The following is a 21,304-nucleotide window of genomic DNA, read 5'->3' on the forward strand; positions in this document are numbered from 1 at the left end:
AAAGACTGGGCCTTGTGATTGGGGACTCCACAATTAAGGGGACAGATAGGAGGGTCGGAACTAAAGGTAGGGACTCAGGGTTGGTGTGTTGCCTACCAGGGGCTGGGGTCCGGGATGTGTCTGACAGGGTATTCAGGACTCTTAGGGGGGAGGGAGATAAACCACAAGTTATTGTACATGTGGGGACACACGACATAGGGAGGATAGGGGAAGGGGATATTAGGCAGGGATTTATGGAGTTGGGGTGGAAACTAAAGGCCAAGACTGACAGAGTGGTTATCTCTGGACTCTTGCCTGTACCACGGGATAGTTTAGAGAGGAATAGGGAGAGGGAAGGTTTGAATTCATGGCTGAGGGGATGGTGCAGGAGGGAGGGGTTCAGGTACTTAAGCAATTGGGGCTCGTACTGGGGAAGGTGTGACCTCTATGAGAAGGATGGTCTACACCTTAATCAGAAGGGGACCAATATCCTGGGGGGTAAATTTGCTAAGGCCATGCAGGGAGGTTTAAACTGATTCGGGGGGGGGGAGGGATCCTGAGTAGTGGGGCTGAAAGTGAGGGATGCATGGATGGGGACTGCAATGCACGGCATTGCAGAGGTGGGGTGGAGCAGGGTTTGAAATGTGTATACTTCAATGCCAGGAGTATTCGCAATAAAGTGGGTGAACTTGCAGCGTGGATCAGTACCTGGGACTTCGATGTTGTGGCTATTTCAGAGACATGGATAGAGCAGGGGCAGGAATGGATGCTGCAGGTCCCGGGGTTCAAATGTTTTAGTCGAAGTAGGGAAGGAGGTAGAAGAGGGGGAGGGGTAGCATTATTGGTCAGAGATTGTATCACAGTGTCAGAGAGGAGGTTTGATGAGGACTTATCTGTTGAGGTAGTATGGGCGGAGATTAGAAATAGGAGAGGAGAGGTCACCCTGTTGGGAGTCTTTTATAGACCTCCTAAAAGTTCTAGAGAGGTTGAGGAAAGGATTGCGGAGTCAATCCTGCTTAGGAGTGAAAGTAATAGGGCAATTGTTATGGGGGATTTTAACTTGACTAATATTGACTGGAATTGTTATAGCTCTAGCTCGTTAGAGGGGTCAGTTTTTGTTCAAAGCGTGCAGGAAGGTTTTTTGACTCAGTATGTAGACAGGCCAACTAGAGGTGAGGCTATATTGGATCTGGTGCTGGGAAATGAGCCAGACCAGGTGCTAGACTTGGAAGTTGGTGTGCATTTTGGTGATAGTGACCACAATTCGGTTACGTTCACCTTAGTGATGGAAAGGGATAGGCATGAACCTCGGGCCAGTGGTTTTAGCTGGGGGAAGGGTAATTATGAGGCTATTAGGAGAGAATTAGGAAACATAGGTTGGACTAGGAGATTACAGGGACTGGGAACGTCCGACATGTGGAGTTTTTTCAAGGAGCAGCTACTGCGAGTCTGTGATAGGTATGTCCCTGTCAGGCAAGGAGGAATTGGTAGGGCTAGGGAACCGTGGTGCACCAAAAAAGTTTCTTTGTTGGTTAAAAAGAAAAAGGAGGCTTATGTTCGGATGAGACGTGAGCACTCGGGTAGTGCACTAGAAAGCTTTAGATTGGCTAAGAGGGAGTTGAAGAGCGAGCTTAGAAGGGCTAAAAGGGGACATGAGAAGACTTTGGCGGATAGGGTTAAAGAGAATCCTAAGGCGTTCTATAGGTATGTCAAGAACAGAAGGTTGGTTAGGGCAAGTTTAGGGCCAGTTATAGATGGCAGAGGGAAGTTATGTGTGGAACCGGAGGAGATTGGTGAAGCATTGAACCAATATTTCTCTTCGGTGTTCACGCAAGGGGACATGAATATAGCTGAGGAGGACACTGGGTTGCAAGAGAGTAGAATAGACAGTTGATAAGGAGGATGTGCAGGATATTCTGGAGGGTCTGAAAATAGATAAATCCCCTGGTCCGGATGGGATTTATCCAAGGATTCTCTGGGAGGCAAGAGAAGTGATTGCAGAGCCTCTGGCTCTGATCTTCAGGTCGTCGTTGGCCTCTGGTATAGTACCAGAAGATTGGAGGTTAGCGAATGTTGTCCCATTGTTTAAGAAGGGGAACAGAGACTTCCCCGGGAATTATAGACCGGTGAGTCTCACTTCTGTTGTCGGCAAGATGTTGGAAAAAATTATAAGGGATAGGATTTATAGTTATTTGGAGAGTAATGAATTGATAGGTGATAGTCAGCATGGTTTTGTGGCAGGTAGGTCGTGCCTTACTAACCTTATTGAGTTTTTTGAGAAAGTGACCAAGGAGGTGGATGGGGGCAAGGCAGTGGACGTGGTATATATGGATTTTAGTAAGGCGTTTGATAAGGTTCACCATGGTAGGCTTCTGCAGAAAATGCAGATGTATGGGATTGGGGGTGATCTAGGAAATTGGATCAGGAATTGGCTAGCGGATAGGAAACAGAGGGTGGTGGTTGATAGTAAATATTCATCATGGAGTGCGGTTACAAGTGGTGTACCTCAGGGATCTGTTTTGGGGCCACTGCTGTTTGTAATATTTATTAATGATCTGGATGAGAGTATAGTTGGGTGGATTAGCAAATTTGCTGATGACACCAAAGTCGGTGGTGTGGTAGACAGTGAGGAAGGGTGTCGTAGTTTGCAGGAAGACTTAGACAGGTTGCAAAGTTGGGCCGAGAGGTGGCGGATGGAGTTTAATGCGGAGAAGTGTGAGGTAATTCACTTTGGTAGGAATAACAGATGTGTTGAGTATAGGGCTAACGGGAGGACTTTGAATAGTGTGGAGGAGCAGAGGGATCTAGGTGTATGTGTGCATAGATCCCTGAAAGTTGGGAATCAAGTAGATAAGGTTGTTAAGAAGGCATATGGTGTCTTGGCGTTTATTGGTAGGGGGATTGAATTTAGGAGTCGTAGCGTTATGTTGCAACTGTACACAACTCTGGTGCGGCCGCACTTGGAGTACTGTGTGCAGTTCTGGTCCCCACATTACAGGAAGGATGTGGAGGCTTTGGAGAGGGTGCAGAGGAGGTTTACCAGGATGTTGCCTGGTATGGAGGGGAGATCCTATGAGGAGAGGCTGAGGGATTTGGGATTGTTTTCGCTGGAAAGGCGGCGGCTAAGAGGGGATCTTATTGAAACATATAAGATGATTAGAGGTTTAGATAGGGTGGATAGTGATAGCCTTTTTCCTCTGATGGAGAAATCCAGCACGAGGGGGCATGGCTTTAAATTGAGGGGGGGTAGTTATAGAACCGATGTCAGGGGTAGGTTCTTTACCCAGAGGGTGGTGAGGGATTGGAATGCCCTGCCAGCATCAGTAGTAAATGCGCCTAGTTTGGGGGCGTTTAAGAGATCCGTAGATAGGTTCATGGACGAAAAGAAATTGGTTTAGGTTGGAGGGTCACAGTTTTTTTTTTAACTGGTCGGTGCAACATCGTGGGCCGAAGGGCCTGTTCTGCGCTGTAATGTTCTATGTTCTATGTTCTATGTTCTAACCTAACCCGCACATCTTTGGACTGTGGGAGGAAACCGGAGCACCCGGAGGAAACCCACACAGACACGAGGAGAATGTGCAAACTCCACACAGACAGTGACCCAAGCCGGGAATCGAACCCAGGTCCCTGGAGCTGTGAAGCAGCAGTGCTAACCACTGTGCTACCGTGCCGCCCCATTTGCTAAGGGAATGTTGTGTTTGACAAATTTAAACTAATTTTTTGAGAAGCTAACCAGGAGTGTTGATGTGTGTGATGCATTTCATAGCATCATAGAATCATAGAATCCCTACAGTGCAGAAGAGGTCATTTGGCCCATCAAGTCTGCACCAACCGGCTGACAGAGTATTTTACCCAACTTCTCTCCCTGCCCTATCCCCATAACCCCACACATTCACCATGGCTAATCCATCTAACCTACACATCTTTGGACGTTAAGGGGTAATCTAGCATGGCTCCTAATCCACATAACTTGCATAGCTTTGAGCTGTGGGAGGAAACCGGAGCACCCAGAGGAAAGCCACGCAGACACGGGGAGAACATGCAAATTCCACACAATTACCCAAGGCCGGAATTGAACCCAGGTTTCTGGAGCTGTGAGGCAGCAGTGCTAACCACTGCGTCACTGTGCCACCCAATTTGATATGGTCTGTATGGACTTTGCAAGATTTTTGATAATGTCCGTCATGACAGACTGACCAAGAAAGTAAAGGCCCATGAGATCCAAGGAAAAGTGGAACATTAGATCCAAAATTAGCTGAGAAGCAGGAAGCAGAGGGTGATGATAGAGGGACATTTCTATGACTAGAAGTCTGCTTCCAGTGGGGTTCGACAGGGCCCAGCACTGGCACCCTCGTGATTTCCATATTGTAATCAGCTCCATGTTGGTTTCCAGCGCAGAGCTGACTTTGTGAAAAAACTTGATCCCGGAGACGCGCGAGGCCGTGACGCCCAGCGGAAAGCCCACAAAACGGCCGCCGCTGATGTCTCCCTGCCCACTACTTGAGCAGCGCAGCAGGCTGGGAGAATAGCTCCCCCATATGTGAAACATATACATATAACCGATATACATTTGTCTACATGAAACATATACATGCAAAGTGTGTTTTGTTATTTGCCCTAAAAGCAAAAAGGGCATATTCCATTCCATGGTTTCAAGTGTTACAATTATGAGGTTTGCCAGGTTATTACATTTTGAGACTGTGTTGTTAAATTTAGTGTAAAATGAAGGCGATCATGTGACCCCCTTCTGGGGTCTTTCTGACAGTAAGCCTAGATGGTTTGCTTGTTGGAGTCTAAGGAAGATTTGGGTTCTTTTTACTGGGAAGAAGGTCCAAGGTACTTACAATTAGACAATAGCAGCTGCCTGAGTATTAACATTAGAGCCGTCGAGTGAGATTTATGACCCCGTTCTGGTGTATTTGAAGGAGGAGGCACATAAAATGAAGTGAATAGCCAGCCAACTGCCTTGCCGTACACCCCCACTTGTCCTCCATTTTATGCAGATGGGCTAGGTGTCAGACAGCCCACCTGTCCTTTGATTTATTGAGGCTCTTTAGTGGCCAATTAAGGGTCACTGAAGGACCTCATTCTTCCTCCACTGCAGCTGGAGAAGACAGCCCAGCAGATTTCCTTCTACTGGCCAAAGACAGGAAGCTCCTATGGGGGGGTTCCCTTAAACATATTGGGGGAAAGCCCACAAGATGTTACCCCACATTTTCCTCCATCTCAGCCTCAAGCCCAACCCTCCACCCCCTCTCTCCCCCTTTCTAGAATCTCTGATCCCTACAAAGAATAAAGAACAGTATAGCACAGGAACAGGCCCTTTGGCCCTCCAAGTCTGCGCCGATCATGCTGCCTGCCGAAACTAAAACCCGTATGCACTTATGGAGTCCGTATCCTTCCATTCCTATCCCATTCACGTATTTGTCCAGATGCCTCTACCTGACAAAAATCCCCAGACTTGCCTTTACATTCATCATCCATCTCCCTTCTTCATGGAAACTGCTTATAGTCCAAGTAATGACCACTACTTGCATCTGATGTTGCTGGAATTACAGTACTCCTAACTAGTCTGACTGGCCTACAGCTCGCGGGTGGGACTTCCACTTTCAGGTCGTTAAGGGGTGGCCCCTGCATCTTATCACTGCATGGCAGTCAGATTTAAAGTCGCCGCCAGCTGATTTTTCAGTGGGTTGAAGAGGGAAGAATAGCCTTTTCCATTCACCCCAGTAAATTCATCCCTGTCAGTTTCCAAAGTCAATGGGTGAGATTTTACGGCCTTGCTCATCCCGAAACAGTAAAATCCCACCCGAGGTTAATGGACCTTTCCATGGTCTGCCCCTTGCCTGTCATGGGAATCACAGTGGGCGAGGGGCGGACCATGGAATGGTCCATTGACTTTGGGTGGTATTTTACAGTTTTGTGACGAATGAGGCTGTAAACTCCCAGCCATTGAAATAGGTTTCCTATTGAAATGTGTTGAGACTGTTGGGTTGTAAACAGTTGTGCTTTAAATTGTCCTTTCAGTTGCGAGATTAAAAAGAGTTGGTCTCCCAAGAATAGTAAACTAGCATTTATACCCACATTCAAAACCCATGTAATTTACAATGCCATGGGAAGGATGCAGCAGAAACCATTATAAAGATCAGGTTGCAGGCTTTCCTGGAATATCACTAATTATCACAGACAGTATTTAGTCTGCATGGATCTGGGAGAGAGAGAGCAGCCAGAGGCCAAAAAGGTCTCTACGGTTCACCTTGCATGAGCTTGGATCCAAAAGACCAAAGTGAAGGAATTAAAACAAGGCTGGGAGAGTCGCCAAGCTTGGGCTATGGGGAGAGTCTATGAGGGAAAAAAAAACTTCACTATGAAATACAGTTCTGGTGTTGGAAGTTAAGAGACTGAGAAAAGAAAAGAATCATAGAATCCCTACAGTACAGAAGGAGGCAATTCAACCCATTGAGTCTGTACCGACCACAATCCCACCCTATTCCAATAATCCCAAACATTTACCCTTTCATCCTCCGATACTAGGGTCTATTTGGCATGGCCAATCAACCTGACTGGCACATCTTTAGGACCAGGAAAATAACAGGAATAAATCTTTTCCAGAATCATTTTGGATTAATTCTGAAAAATTACATTTCTATGCTGCATTGCACATTCTCCCTGTATTTGCGTGGGTTTCCTCCAGGCGCTCCGGTTTCCTTCCACAGTCCAAAGATGTGCAGGTTAGATGGATTGATCATGCTAAATTGCTCCTTAGTGTCCCAAGGTGTGTAGGTTAGGGCGATTGTTAGGGGAATTAGCCATGGGAAATGTGTGGGGCTATGGGGATAGGGCAGGGGAGAGGGCCTATGTTGCAGGGGGTCAAATTAAGCTAATAAAAACATTTATAATCATGAGTTTAAAATCCTAACACAATACTGACATGGAGTGAATGATTTTAGCTAAAGAATGTATTCATAAGAGACTGTCAATGTAAAAGGAAGTTTGATTAAATAACAAGTATTTCCCATTTAAACATGTATTGTAAAATGGACCCAGCTTATTTCTTAGAATGCATTTTGTAAACTTTCAGCCAACTGCAAGGTGCAGCAAGGTCTGATGGGATCCTCAGAAGGGAACCACATTTTTGTAAAACAATAGACCGTTAAATGTGGACATTTTTATCAGAAGATGTTAGAAACAAAATGGCTTCCAAGGCCAGCTCAATGAATAAGAGCTATACAAAGTCACACTGATAGCACAGGAGATCTTCCACTCACCTGACGAAGGAGCAGCGCTCCGAAAGCTAGTGGCATTTGCTACCAAATAAACCTGTTGGACTTTAACCTGGTGTTGTTAGACTCCTTACTGAGCACAGGTACAGCCAGATATGAACACTTTCTCAAGGTCTGGCTTATAGTGATGTGAATATAAATCTGTGGGAATATTAACTTTAACCTTTACTGTTGTTGTACCTGTTAATTCTCAGATACTTTCAACCAGTTTGCTTACTCTATAAGGTTTTAGCCCGGTGTCCTTATTTTTTTAAATTATTTTTTCTTTTGCAAGATGGACAAAGGACAAACACAAGTAAAGGTTCAACAAGTTTATTAATAATAACACTATTAACCCTTAAATTACCCACATAAAACAAGAGGATACCCCAGATTCAAGTATACTACCCGTAAAGATGGTTTGGTTGAACTGCAGGCCCGATTCTCTGAGTCCCTCTGGTCCGTCGTCATGAAGGTGAGTCTCGATGGCAGCTTCTTCCTTCCTTCCTTCTCTGGTCAGTCTTCCGAATGGTCACAGCCGTCTCCCTGTCAAGTCTTCGCTCCTGTGTGTCTCCAAGTGTGTCCCTTTATCCCCCAGCCTGCTTGCCTTTCCAGAAACTTCTCTGGCTTCTGGCCAATGAGGTTCCAGGAGGGGGTTCCAACACCCAGTGGGTTTCTTGATGTCTGCCTGACAGGACACCAGGGTCCGCCCTCCAGGTGTCCCATCTCCATGCTGTTGAACTTGTTATCAGATAAGGTATCTACAGGAACCCTTGGTGACAGAAAGTCTGGCCCGATCTGGGATTCTAACAATAGGCCAGTGCATTTCAATGAGGTGCAATTATCTCCTGCTGAGTCTCGATAGATTGTAACGACCTTTGATGGGTGGTTGATGGGTCAGACGCAGACACATTTGTGTATTTGTACCATTGGCCTGCCTGAGGTTTGACTGTGTTTGATTTTAATATGCCCAATTCTTTAATTTAGGATATCCAATTTTATCAGCCTTAAAACTAGGCCCTGTTTATATCACCACATTCCCTCCTCTTGATCCAATGAGCGTCAGCGAACCGGATCACACAATTCTCACCAAACCATCTCAACAAGCAAGTACCCCGAATCTGGGGTTGACAGTATCATCCCTAACCCACAATAGTACCAACAAATTTAAATTAACTAAAATAATTTTAAAAAGCAATAAGAAACAATACATCAATCGGGTATATACAAAACAAAGCAATAAACAGTACAAAATGACAAGTGACGATACATATTAAATACAGATGGGAGAGTATCAAGGGTCTTGATTGTAGAGCCTCTCCCGATGTCGGATGGCCCTTGCCGTGTCCGAGTTTTTGCAGAAATTCCTTCTACCATCGGGCGTGGGGTGAACCACATATATCCGGGGTATCGTAGGTTGGTCTTTGGTTGATGTGGTGTCTGTGGTTCGGTCTGAGACGAGGAGTCCCAGATAACAGAGAAGTATGTAGTTCATTCTGGGGAAGATCAAGGTAGTACCTGTTAATTCTTATTAATACCTGATTCTCTTTTCCTTTTCTTTACTAGAATGTCGTATGACTCCTCCTTTTTTTAAAAAAAACAAAGAAATAAGCAAAGGAATAATAAAGGCCCAATAGTGTCATACGAAGGGTTGGTCGGCAATCAGTGTTGATGGGGTTGAGTGGGGTAAGGAGTTTGCAGAGCGTGAAAATAAAATGTTGGGTATGTGGCATGTGTCCTTCTTGTTGGAGGACTATGGCACAGTATAACAATAGATCCTTCATCCCACAACCAAACTGTGGTGTGTCGGAAAATTATGACGCAGTATAACGTGGGCAGATAAACCCTTTTCAATTGGGTGATGCGTGGAGTGGATGGATAAAGCTATTTACAATCTGGACTGTGATGTCCTGATTCTTTCTTAGTGGAGGGAACCTATGTGGGCGGGCTTTGGCTGCCAGGTACCCACTGCATTACCACCTCACCGGGTCAAATGGTGCTGGGAGTCCCGGTACCAGGGGCGCCATAGGGATGACAGTATCATCCCTAACCCACAATAGTACCAACAAATTTAAATTAACTAAAATAATTTTAAAAAAGAATAAGAAACAATACATCAATCGGGTATATACAAAACAAAGCAATAAACAGTACAAAATGACAAGTGACTATACATATTAAATATAGATGGGAGAGTATCAAGGGTTCCCCATCCTTTCCGTCGGGGTCCCCTGGGCCAGGGTTTTATTCCTGAAGCCATGTAAATTCGATGGGTTTTACCTTACCATCAAAATAGGCCTTACTTTGCTGCTTCCGTCTGCCTATCTTAACGGCTGCAGCCTAGGATGGCTCTCACGGCATTTTCGTGGGTGAGGACCGTGACTTCGGGCCCGGACAGATCCAGCCCGAGTAAAGGTTCAATTTCTCGCATAGGTCGCCCAGTCATGCGGACATGGGGGGTGAATCCGGTGGAACCAGATACGGAATTGCGCACTATCATTAATATGAAGGGGAGGACTTTGTTCCAGGAGTGATTGTTCTGCTGAACGGTCTTACGGATCATATCTTTGAGGGTACGGTTCATCCTCTGTTTGCGGGTTCCCCATCCTTTCCGTCGGGGTCCCCTGGGCCAGGGTTTTATTCCTGAAGCCGTGTAAATTGGGGCGGGGTCCGAGGTTGCGTGTGCTGTTCCTGGGGATACTGGGTGGGGGTTGATAACCTGTGGTACAGATTGTGGACCGTGGTTTAGGTCCGGTGCTGTGGGGTGAGGGTTGGGACTTCCTTGTGACTCAAAGACTCCTTCCAGGGTGACATGGTATTGGTGAAAATTTTGCTGGGAGCCGAATGCCTTCATTTGGTTCACATGATACCACCCGGCTTTCTTGTGGTCTACCATGACCTTGTATACCGAGGGGCTGGCCTTATCCACCACTGGATAGGGTCCGGCATATTTGGGGGACAAGAACGTTCTAGGCTGGGTAACTCTGAGCATTATCTGTTGCCCAACCTCATATTCGATGGGTTTTACCTTACCATCAAAATAGGCCTTACTTTGCTGCTTCCGTTTGCCTACCTTAATGGCTGCAGCCTAGGATGGCTCTCACGGCATTTTCGTGGGTGAGGGCCGTGACTTCGGGCCCGAACAGATCCAGCCCGAGTAAAGGTTCAATTCCTCGCATAGGTCGCCCAGTCATGCGGACATGGGGGGTGAATCCGGTGGAACCAGATACGGAATTGCGCACTATCATTAATATGAAGGGGAGGACTTTGTTCCAGGAGTGATTGTTCTGCTGAACGGTCTTACGGATCATATCTTTGAGGGTACGGTTCATCCTCTCTACTACATCGCTAGATTGGGGGTGGTAAGCAATGTGGAACTGTTGCTTTATCCCGAACAATTCCATTATGCGTTGCATTACCTGGGCAGTGAAGTGAGTGTCCTGGTCCGAGTCGATGCTGCGGGGAAGGCCCCACCTAGTGAATATGTGCTGCACTAGGATGTCAGCCGTGACCTTGGCCGTGTTAGTGCGGGTTGGAAAAGTTTCCACTCATTTACTAAAAGTGTCTACGATGACCAGGATGTATTTGTAACCTCCCACTCCGGGCGGCAGGGGACCAATATAGTCAATCTGGAGATTTGTCCAGGGACCTTCCACAGGACGAGTATGCCTCAATTCCCCTTTGTGGGCATATTTATCAGGATTGTTCTGTGCACAGATGATACAATTATCGATGTAATGCCGCACATCCTGTTCTAGGTTTGGCCACCAACACAATGCTTTGATTCGCTCACTTGTGGTTCCTGCCCCTTGATGGCCCTGGACATGGTGGTTTTGGAAAATGATTTGGTTACGGTCCCTGGTTGGGACCACATATAGGCCGTCCTTAAGGACAAGCCCATCCTGTACCGATATTGCGTCTCGCCATTTTTCAAAGGAGGCGGGGTTAGCCCCTTCCTGAATTTGTTTCAGGTCCTGGTCACTGCTCTGGGTTTGTTTTAGGTCTTCAACCTTGGTCTGGCAACAGTCACAGCTTCAATTCGCTCTGTAACTATTGGTTGCCAAAATTTCCCCTCTCGAGCACCCTGTTTGGCTAATTCATCCGCCCTTATGTTCCCAAGTGGGGAGGTGCGGTGGTGGGCCTTTACTTTAATTATGCCATATGCAGGTCTTGGGCAGCCTGGAAAATAAATCTTAACAGTGGGGCTGATGGTAGAGGTTTCCCATCTGCAGATATGAATCCCCTTGCTTCCCATAGGGGCATGAAGTCTGTTAAACTGTTGCAGACATACATACTATCGGAGTGTATGTCCGTGGGTGTGGGGAACAGGTCAGGATGGCTGACTACGTACGCTATCGCTGCCAGTTCTGCAGCTTGTGCACTCATGTGTGCTGGAAGTTTTCAGGCTATCTCCCTCAGGGGCTTGCCTTCTTGGTCTTCCACGTATATCCCACATCCTGTCCTCCTGTTTCCCTCTTCCACCATGGATGACCCATCTACAAAAATGTTTAAACTGTCCTGAGCCTGGGTTTGGCCGATTCCCCTGGCTCCTCCCCCCCTTTGTTTTGACAAAAATGGCCCCTTGGGGTCTTTTATTGCCAGAACCTGGCATTCATGGGGCTCCCCGCCGTAGGTTAGGTTGTCTGCCAGGAATGTGGGGACCCGGGTGTGTTTGACCGCAATGTCCCGACCCTGTAACATGAGTGTCCACCGTGCAATACGATTTTGACTAATCGTCCCATCTTTAATTCGACCGTTCAGCAGTAGTTGTATGGGGGTGTGTTCTGTAAGTATAGTGAGGGGGTTCAAGCTGACTATGTAGTTAAAGCGGTGCACTGCCCAGAACACTGATAGTAAGTGGGTTTCGCACACCGAAAAACTTCATTCAACCAGAGTTAGTATGCAGGAAGCGTAAGCAATTGGGCCGAGTCGTCCGTGCCGTTCTTGGAGGAGCACAGCAGCTAGTGTGCTGTCAGTGGCCGCCACTTCAAGGGCAAAGGGAGTTCAGGGTTGGGTACCTGTAAGGCAGGGGCTTGTGCAAGGGATTGTTTGAGGTCTGAGACTGCTTGTGTGTGGTGAACCATTGTTGGTTACCACCAGGAGTGCTGAGCCATGGTTGGCCAGCACTATGGGTTTGTAGATATGTTACTGTTGGGGTTAGGGTTGGGCTGTTCTACCTGTTAATATAGTCCTATGGTACACTCCAGTTGGCTCCGCCTTCCTGGAGATGTATAAAGGCCACTGCTCTGTCTGGTGACCCTTTAGTCTGGGATTGTATATTGTATATAGTGGCTCCGTTATTGTTGGTAATAAAAGCCTTTATTTCCCGGGTACATCCAGCCTCCCGTGTGATTTATCGTGCATCATTGTGTGTGTCGCGCAGTCCAGACCCACGGGGTGTTTTTCCGTAAAAGTTCGGACAGGGGAGCGGCTTTAGTGGCGAAACCGTCTATGTGGTTGCGGCAGTACCCCACTAAGCCCAGAAAGGAGCGCAGGGAGCTCACGTCCTTTGGTAAGGGGAGGCGTGTTACAGATTCAATTCGCTTCCTTTCTATCTCATGCTTTCCCTCAGTCACTACTGTACCCAAGTAAGAGACCTGTCGCCTCATGATCTGGGCTTTTTTGGGATTTACCTTTAACCCTAATGTAGTGAGGAGGTTCAGCAGTTCATCCAATAACTTTAGATGTTCCCCTCTTGTTTCAGTCTGTAAGAGGAGATCATCTACATATTGTACCAAACATTCTGGTTTGGAGAATCCCTCCAAGCCTTTTGCTAAGCGCTGGTGAAATATGGAGGGGGAGTTATGAAAACCTTGTGGTAAACACGTCCAGGTGTACTGTTGTCCCCGGAACGTGAAGGCAAATTTGTATTGACAGTGGTGATCTAAGGGAATTGACCAGAAGCCATTACTGATGTCCAACACTGTGAAAAGTTTTGCGTGTGGGGCTTGTTTCATCATGGCTTCTGGGCTAGTCGCCACTGTGGGGGCTGTGACGGGGGTGGTCTGATTTAGGGCTCGATAATCAATTGTGAGTCTCCAGGAACCATCCGGTTTCCTTACTGGCCATATGGGGGAGTTGTTAGTGGAAGCAACAGGGCACAGGACTCCTTGTTTTAATAAACTGCTAATGACCTTGGCCACTTCCCCTTCGGCTTGCTTAGGGAAGCTGTACTGCCCTTTGGGGTTTAGGGTCAGGACCTTCTATGATTACTGTGGTAAACCACTATTATCTGCTATCTGTTACCTGTATATGAGGCACATCCCTGTCGGTTCCGCCCAAGTCTCCTCCCCCTGGTCTGGGTATAAAGGTGGCGGCTCCTCCCCCTTGCCCTCAGTTCAGACCAGATCACCGACAAGGATGGCTCCAAGTTCTTGCCAATAAAAGCCTATTTGTCTTGCTCACAACTAGTCTCGGCTCGATTGATAGTGCATCAATTATCTCCCCTGTTATTCGGCCGCAGTCATGCTTGTGACTGGCGAATGCCTGTGTGTGTTTGGCTAATATACCCTGTGCTTCAGGGTCTTCCGTCATTTCTGTGGGCCTGATCCACAATTCTCCAAAAGTAGATATTCGGTCTATGTATCTGCCGGTGGCCACCTCGACTGGGGATTGACAGGTGGTTGGCATTTGCCAAATGCAACAGTTAGCGGGGTCAAACAATAGGTTGCATTTCCTCATCAGATCGGACCCTAGAATGTGCTCTGCCTCTGGGTGGAGTTTAACCAAGATAGCTGGGTGATGACATATTATATTACCCAGTCAAAATTCTAATGGGTCTGTTTCCAAGCCTTCCTGTAAATGTCCCGTAAAGCCACTTAACATTATTGTTTTCGTGGTAGGCCAAGTGCAGCGGAGGTCACGGGATGTGTTAAGAGTGGTACGGGATCCCCCTGTGTCCCGTAGGAACTCGATGGGGCGGCCTCCTACTTTGCCTTTTACAAGGGGTCTCCCTACACTATCCCATTCAGTGTTGCAAACCCAAGTTGGGGAGGTCTGACACAGTCATGCTTCCAGTCTGGAGTCTAATTGGGGGTAGAGGCTGAAAGAGGTATCGGAGGCATCCACTGGGGTTATATCATAGAAATCATAGAAACCCTACAGTACAGAGAGAGGCCATTCGGCCCATCGAGTCTGCACCGACCACAATCCCACCCAGGCCCTACCCCCATATCCCTACATATTTTACCCGCTAATCCCTCTAATCTACGCATCCCAGGACACTAAGGGGCAATTTTAGCATGGCCAATCAACCTAACCCGCACATCTTTGGACTGTGGGAGGAAACCGGAGCACCCGGAGGAAACCCACGCAGACACGAGGAGAATGTGCAAACTCCACACAGACAGTGACCCAAGCCAGGAATCGAACCCAGGTCCCTGGAGCTGTGAAGCAGCAGTGCTAATCACTGTGCTACCATGCATTGTCTGGCAGGTCCTTCTAATGACATAGGTCGGGGTTCTCCTCTGTGAAATCGTTGGGTCGGTCGTGGGGTCTGGGTGGATGGGGCTCTACATTCCCTGGCAAAATGGCCGATCTGGCCACAGTTGTAACACTGCGCTTGTGGGGGTGGATATCTGGAAGTGGCTTTGTCTTGTTCCCTGTACCTGGGGTTGGGGATATATCGGGGTTCTGCGCGGGGCTGCGGTTTTCTGTATCGATGATTGGCAGGGGTATATGGGGGTGGGTGCCCTGAGTTTCCCTGTCCCCTGTTTCCACCTTACCCTTCGTTACGCCAAACTGGGGCTGGGTTTGTGTGGATTGGGTTCATCTTTCCGTGTTTTGTGGGTTTGGGGGTGTCCGTTTGTCTGACCTCCCATTCCCACACACGAGTCATTTTGCGGATGGCCCAGGCTTCTGTATGTGTATTATCATCAGGATCAAAATTTTCACAGGCTTTCCGACTCCCCTCAGTGGCGTGTGCTATCAGGGTCTGGATCCATGTGGGCCGGTGGTGTGCATTTATTTGGACTCGATTTAATTGGCCGAAAACTGCAACAAATTGGTTCCATAGTCGGCCAGCATAGGCTGTCGGGTGCTCCCCTCTCTTTTGTTGGCAGTTGTTTAAGCCTTGTACCGGGTCATCCCTATTGTAGCCTATGGTGGCCAGAACGGCCGTCTTCATTTCTGGTAGGGTTTCCCCGGCCACGTTCTGGGGTTCGGGTAGGGCGGAACGGATGGCAGGACTTAAACATAACAGAATAAGTTTAACCTCTTCTGCCTCGTCTAGGCTGTTTAAAACACGATATTGGGTGAGCTGGTCAAAGAGAGCATGTGGATCCCCGGAGGGTTCAAATACTCCAATCACTTTAGCTATGTCAGTGAGCTGTGTCATGGTGTATGGAGTTACATAAGTCACATTGTGGTTCTGTCCGTCCTGTCGTTGGGTGGTGAGCGGATTCATCGGTACAGGAACCGGATTAGTGACTGGCTTTCTGGGATGGTAAAAGGACCAGGAGCTGAGACTGAGTTTCCCCAGATGGGGGCCGGATTAGGTGGTGCCGTTGGTTCCACTACCGGGAAGGGAGGTGGGGGTCCCCAGTCGGCAGTGACCCTAGCTGTTGCATAATGGCAGGCATCCTCTTCTAAATCCCCCCACTCTACCCCTGGGTCACTATCCCCTGTTTCGGTCGTGTATGCACACATTACCCCCCTTTTTATGGCTAGTTGTGCTTTTAAATCTTTAATCTCATGCAGGCATTTGGAGTGGTCTGTTGCGCGGGCTGTATTTACTTTTCCTGCTTGGTGCAAAACTTTTACTGCAGCCTGTAGGTCGCTGCATTTACGTTTAACTTCCTCTACCCATTGGGCGAAATTAAATGCGAGGATGGTTTGGTACACTGCCATAAGTAGGATTCCTATTACGGCCAGTTGTGACAGAATGCAGACCCATGGGTGGTTTTGGACATTTGAACCCCAATCCCAGAGGTCCTCCCATTCAGCATGACTGGCCATAATTATGTCCTTTTAGGATTCGTCACTTGAGTATAGGTAAGGGATCGGGGTAGGGGTCCGGTTTTCACTAAATTCCCTCCCGTAGATTTTACCCAAATTCCTTAGATTGTTTTAGTTCCAACTACACAGTTTGTCCACCTTGTGTTACAGACACCAGGTTTATGGCCCAATTTACTGGTTGAATCTGTATTAGTCCGTCTCCCCTGTCGAGTCTTCGCTCCTGTGTGACTCGAAGTGTGTCCCTTTATCCCCCAGCCTGCTTGCCTTTCCAGAAACTTCTCTGGCTTCCAGCCAATGAGGTTCCAGGAGGGGGTTCCAATACCCAGTGGGTTTCTTGATGTCTGCCTGACAGGACACCAGGGTCCGCCCCCAGGTGTCCATCTCCATGTTGTTGAACTTGTTATCAGATAAGGTATCCACAGGAACTCTTGGTGACAGAAAGTCTGGCCTGATCTGGGCTTCTAACAATAGGTTAGTGCATTTCAATGAGGTGCAATGATCTCCTGCTGAGTCTCGATAGATTGTAACGACCTTTGATGGGTGGTTGATGGGTCAGGCGCAGACACGTTTGTGTATTTGTACCATTGGCCTGTCTGAGGTTTGACTGTGGTTGATTTTAATATGCCCAATTCTTTAATTTAGGATATCCAATTTTATCAGCCTTAAAACTAGGCCCTGTTTACATCACCACACTGTGTTGCTGGGCATCCAAGGGATGTAACGTCCGAAATGAAAGACACATAAGATCCCATGAGGTCTGGTTGAAAATTGTTATTGGCTGGAGTTGATGACAGGGATGATTATTAACTGATTTGTATTAATGTTTACTGGATTATGCCGACCAGAAAGATGGGAAAAAAGATTGAAAAATGTGTAATTGGCCTGACAGAGGCATTGTATTTTTAGAGTGGTATTGGGTTTGGCAGAGCCTCCTAGTGGGGTGCTGAGCCATCTAATATCATTCTCCCATTCAATCGATTTGGTCAGTAAAAGACACATTTTGGAACAGGACATTTGTTTCACGATTTTCTGTATTTAGCTTAAGTTTTAGCAATTCATAGTCTCACAGCAAAACCCCCTACAACCTAAATCAGATATTCTGTCAGACAGTGTAGGCTTGATAGCCTCTTCAAGTGTGGTTTCCCTGCAAGAGAGAGGCACAATTCCTGTTGGCAAGAGGAGTTAAGGTCATTTTAACTTCTCCACGATTGGCCATCCATTTGAAATTGTGAAGTCTGTTGTGTATTATTGATTAGTATAAATTTTGTTCTTTAGTTAATTAATTGATAAGTGTATTGTTTTATGTTATCCTTTTAATCAATAAACTTTGGTATTGTTTGGTACTTTAATATCTGTTTCTTTGCCTATACCTCTATCAAACTGAAACAATTTAAAGGGTTTATTTGGGATCCAGTAAGTAGGCTGCATTCAACTTAATGAAATGAGTCTAATTTAATCAAAATACCCTTACATTACTGACATCAGAGGTAGGACAAAGATAAAAAAACCTGAATTGTAAAGGTATCAAAGGTATAAGTAGAGCCAGCATAATCATAGAAACTGCATCTTCACAATAGTCATGCTGTGAACTGCTTCAACGCTCATTGAAGGAAGGCTGTGTCAGCCTTTGGGATGCTGTCTTTATCAATGAAAGGCTGTTGAAGTTATGATAGGTTGACACCCTCTGGTGTACAGTGGATACTTTTGGGCAACGTTGGATAATAGAACCATCGGGCGTAAACATCAAGGAAATCCTCCAATTGAAACAGCTGTTGAAAGAAAAGGGAAAAATTTCAAAACAAAACTCCAATATGCAACTTCAGACTCATGATCTGGAAGATAAGTACAAAACATACCTTGATGAACGTAAACAAGTAAATGACGTGTTGAAACCTGAGCAAAAGATAGTGGCAGACCACACACACACTCAGCTCAAAATAAATGGTTGTGAGGCGAGTTAAAAAGATAGAATGCAGTTTTTTTCTATGGTTGAAGGGAGAGCCAATCATTAATTTGCCTACATGCCCATAAATAGAATATTGCTGAGAAGAGATGTTCGAGTAGAAAATTAACACCAGAAGTACCCAATGCTGATGGGTAACTATGATGTAATGACAAATGACTAAGCAACACAAATCTGAAGGAAATAGAAGTCTGAACTCATGCAGAGTTCCCAAGATGTACGTACAGCTGCAAATAAATAATAATTCTTTTAACAAACTATAGTCTTGAGTAGCTTACTTAGAACCCCTATCATGTTGAAATGTGATGGCAATGAATAAAAGACCCAGAAAAATTCCAAGAAAAGATGACAGACATGGCAAGCCTACAGATCCTTGAAAGAAAGATGAAGGGAGTAGAGTGAAAACTTAACAATAAATGTCACAGCTTCATAGTTGCAATAGATGCAAATTGAAACACAGATATAGAGACTGTACAGCAGTGACCACAGACAGAATCAACAAGCAAACAGCAACACATCCAGAGTGTGGTACAAGCATGGAATCTACACTGCCACTCCCAGAACTTTTCCGAAATGCTGAAGGCTCACAACAAGCTCAGCACTGGGACAACTGGAGAAAGGGGTTTTCTAAGTAGAGAGCCACTTTTGGCTTTCACAAAAGAAAGAAAACTATGCTGGTACTTCAATCTATGCAGTTGGAGTTATTGCCAACATCATAATAGTGAGACAGGGAATCAATGAAACTTCAAGTTCTTATGAGGAGATGCCCCAGGCATTGAGTCACATTTCAGCATTTGTAAAAGTAAAGTTTATTTATTCGTCACAAGTATGCGTACATTAACACTTCAATTAAGTTACTGTGAAAATCCCCTAATTGCCACACTCAAGCGCCTGTTCAGTTACACTGAGGGAGAATTTGGCATGGTCAATTCGCCTAACAAACACATCTTTCGGACTGTGGAAGGAAATCGGAGCACCAGGAGGAAACCCATGCAGACACGGGGAGAATGTGCAAACTCCCTGCGGACAGTAACCCAAGCCGGGAATTGAACCTGGGTCCCTGGCACTGTGAGACAGCAGTGCTAACCACTAGGCCACCATGCAAAATGTAATTACAGAATGGCCAAAGTTTAACAAGCAAAAACAAACACCAGGCAAGAACATGGGTTCATTCATCAACAATCTATACAATTACAAATATAGAATGTTGAGGGATGAATAGATTCATGAGTGCATAGTAGTTGGGGTCCTAGATGAAGCACCTTAGGCGTGATCTTACCACCCCTCTGCACTAGTCGATTAGTGTGGCAAGCTGGGAAGGTTGCGTGCATTGCCAAAAATTAGGTTCACGCAGTTTGCCACTGTGCCTTCCCAAGGTACGAATATTTCCTCACCAATCATAGAATCACTACAGTGCAGAAGGAGGCCATTTGGCCCATCGAGTCTGCACCGACCACAATCCCACCCAGGGTCTATCCCCTAACCCCATGCATTTACGCTAGTTAGTCCCCTTGACACTACGGGACAATTTAGCATGGCCAAATCACCTAACCCGCACATCTTGGGACTGGTCATACAGGTCCTGACTTGGACAAAGATTGCTGATACATCATCACTGATTCAAATCCTGGAATTCTCTAACTAATAGTACGGAGGCAGTATTTTCATTATATGAATTGCAGAAGGTCAAGAAGGCGGCTCACTTGCGGGATAGGTAATAAATGCCATAGCTGCACCCACAGCCTGAGAACGAATTTTTAAACAATGCACATCTATAAAATAACAATTAATTCAAAATGCAATCGCTCCTGTACGTAGCTCTGTAATTGTAATTTTTTTGACACTTTGACAGCAAGAACATGGAAGAGATGCGACTTTGATCCTGAAACAGATGGTTGCCCCCCCCGCATGATCTGCTTCTTTGAACACCCTTGGCAAGGGCCTGCGAATGATTCTCTTAATAGCTTCCAGATGAGCGAAAAGGCGAAACAGCTGGAATTGCATGATATACGTCAAAGATATACATAAAAAGGGACCAATGTGGGGAGTAGAACATGGAGAAATCCAAACAGGAAATTGAAAGGTCACCAAACAAACCGTTTAATATTTCCTGTTGTTTCTGTAAAGTTTGAAGAAGCAGCTCTTGAGTAGAGCTGTTGGTCATAATCTGTTCAATTCATTAGAGTTCTTGTAATTTATTAGTTCCAGTGCATTCTATATAGTCCTGTTTAGACATCCACCGAAATGCCAAACACGAGGGAGAGTGATTTTCCCACCTCGCCGCGCCTGACACAGATTGCGTCGATCCTGGAAAAGAGTGTGCAGGGCTAACAATCAGCTTTGTACCCAGCACCAAACAGTTTGCAATCATCCCAGTCCCTTTCTAATGACACAAATCAGATCGAGCCCAGAGATGGCCCCGAGGCTAATTAGCATATTTAAAGTAGCATTTAAATATGCATCGCCCATTCAACTCCCAGTGCACAGGACTTTCTGGTCTTCAGCGTGAGAATGGCGAGAAGCAGCACTGGTCTCCACTAGCGGAGGCCTGGCACGATGGCCACGCCGGGTGCTCGGAGGCCATTGAAGCTCTTGGGTGATCGGGAGTATGGCAGTGCCCACCTGGCAGTGCTCACCGTACACCCTGGCAATTCCCATTAGACACCACTAGTGTGCCGGGGCAGTGCCAAAGGAGGTGGGGCCTGAGTGAGACTATAGCAGGGGAGGGGGGTTGCTATGCAGGGGTAGTATGACAGGGGGCATAGTAGGGAGACTAAGGCAGGGGGCTATGCAGGGGGATTGTGCTGGGTGAATCATGAATGAGGTTGTGATGGGAGGTCATGTTGGGGGTCATGATGGTGGGAAATGTTGGGCGTCAGACAGGGGGACCCATCGGTAGGGCCCAGTGCCCTGATGCCAGCCACCCATGTCAGGGTGGGGATGGGGAGCATGCTGCTGACAGGAGGGGGGGACAATTGCCCAGTGCACTGTAAGAGACTGGGGCCCCCTTGCGAAACGGTACCTCAGTGCTCTGAAGCTAGCCTCGCTGGCATGTTTAAGCTCTGCCCCCCCGCCCCCCCACCTCACACCCATGGCACAGTTCTGACAGACCACACCCGACACCCTGTCCCTTCCAGTCATCAGG

Source organism: Mustelus asterias, chromosome 6, assembly GCF_964213995.1.
Source record: "Mustelus asterias chromosome 6, sMusAst1.hap1.1, whole genome shotgun sequence".
NCBI lineage: Eukaryota > Metazoa > Chordata > Chondrichthyes > Carcharhiniformes > Triakidae > Mustelus > Mustelus asterias.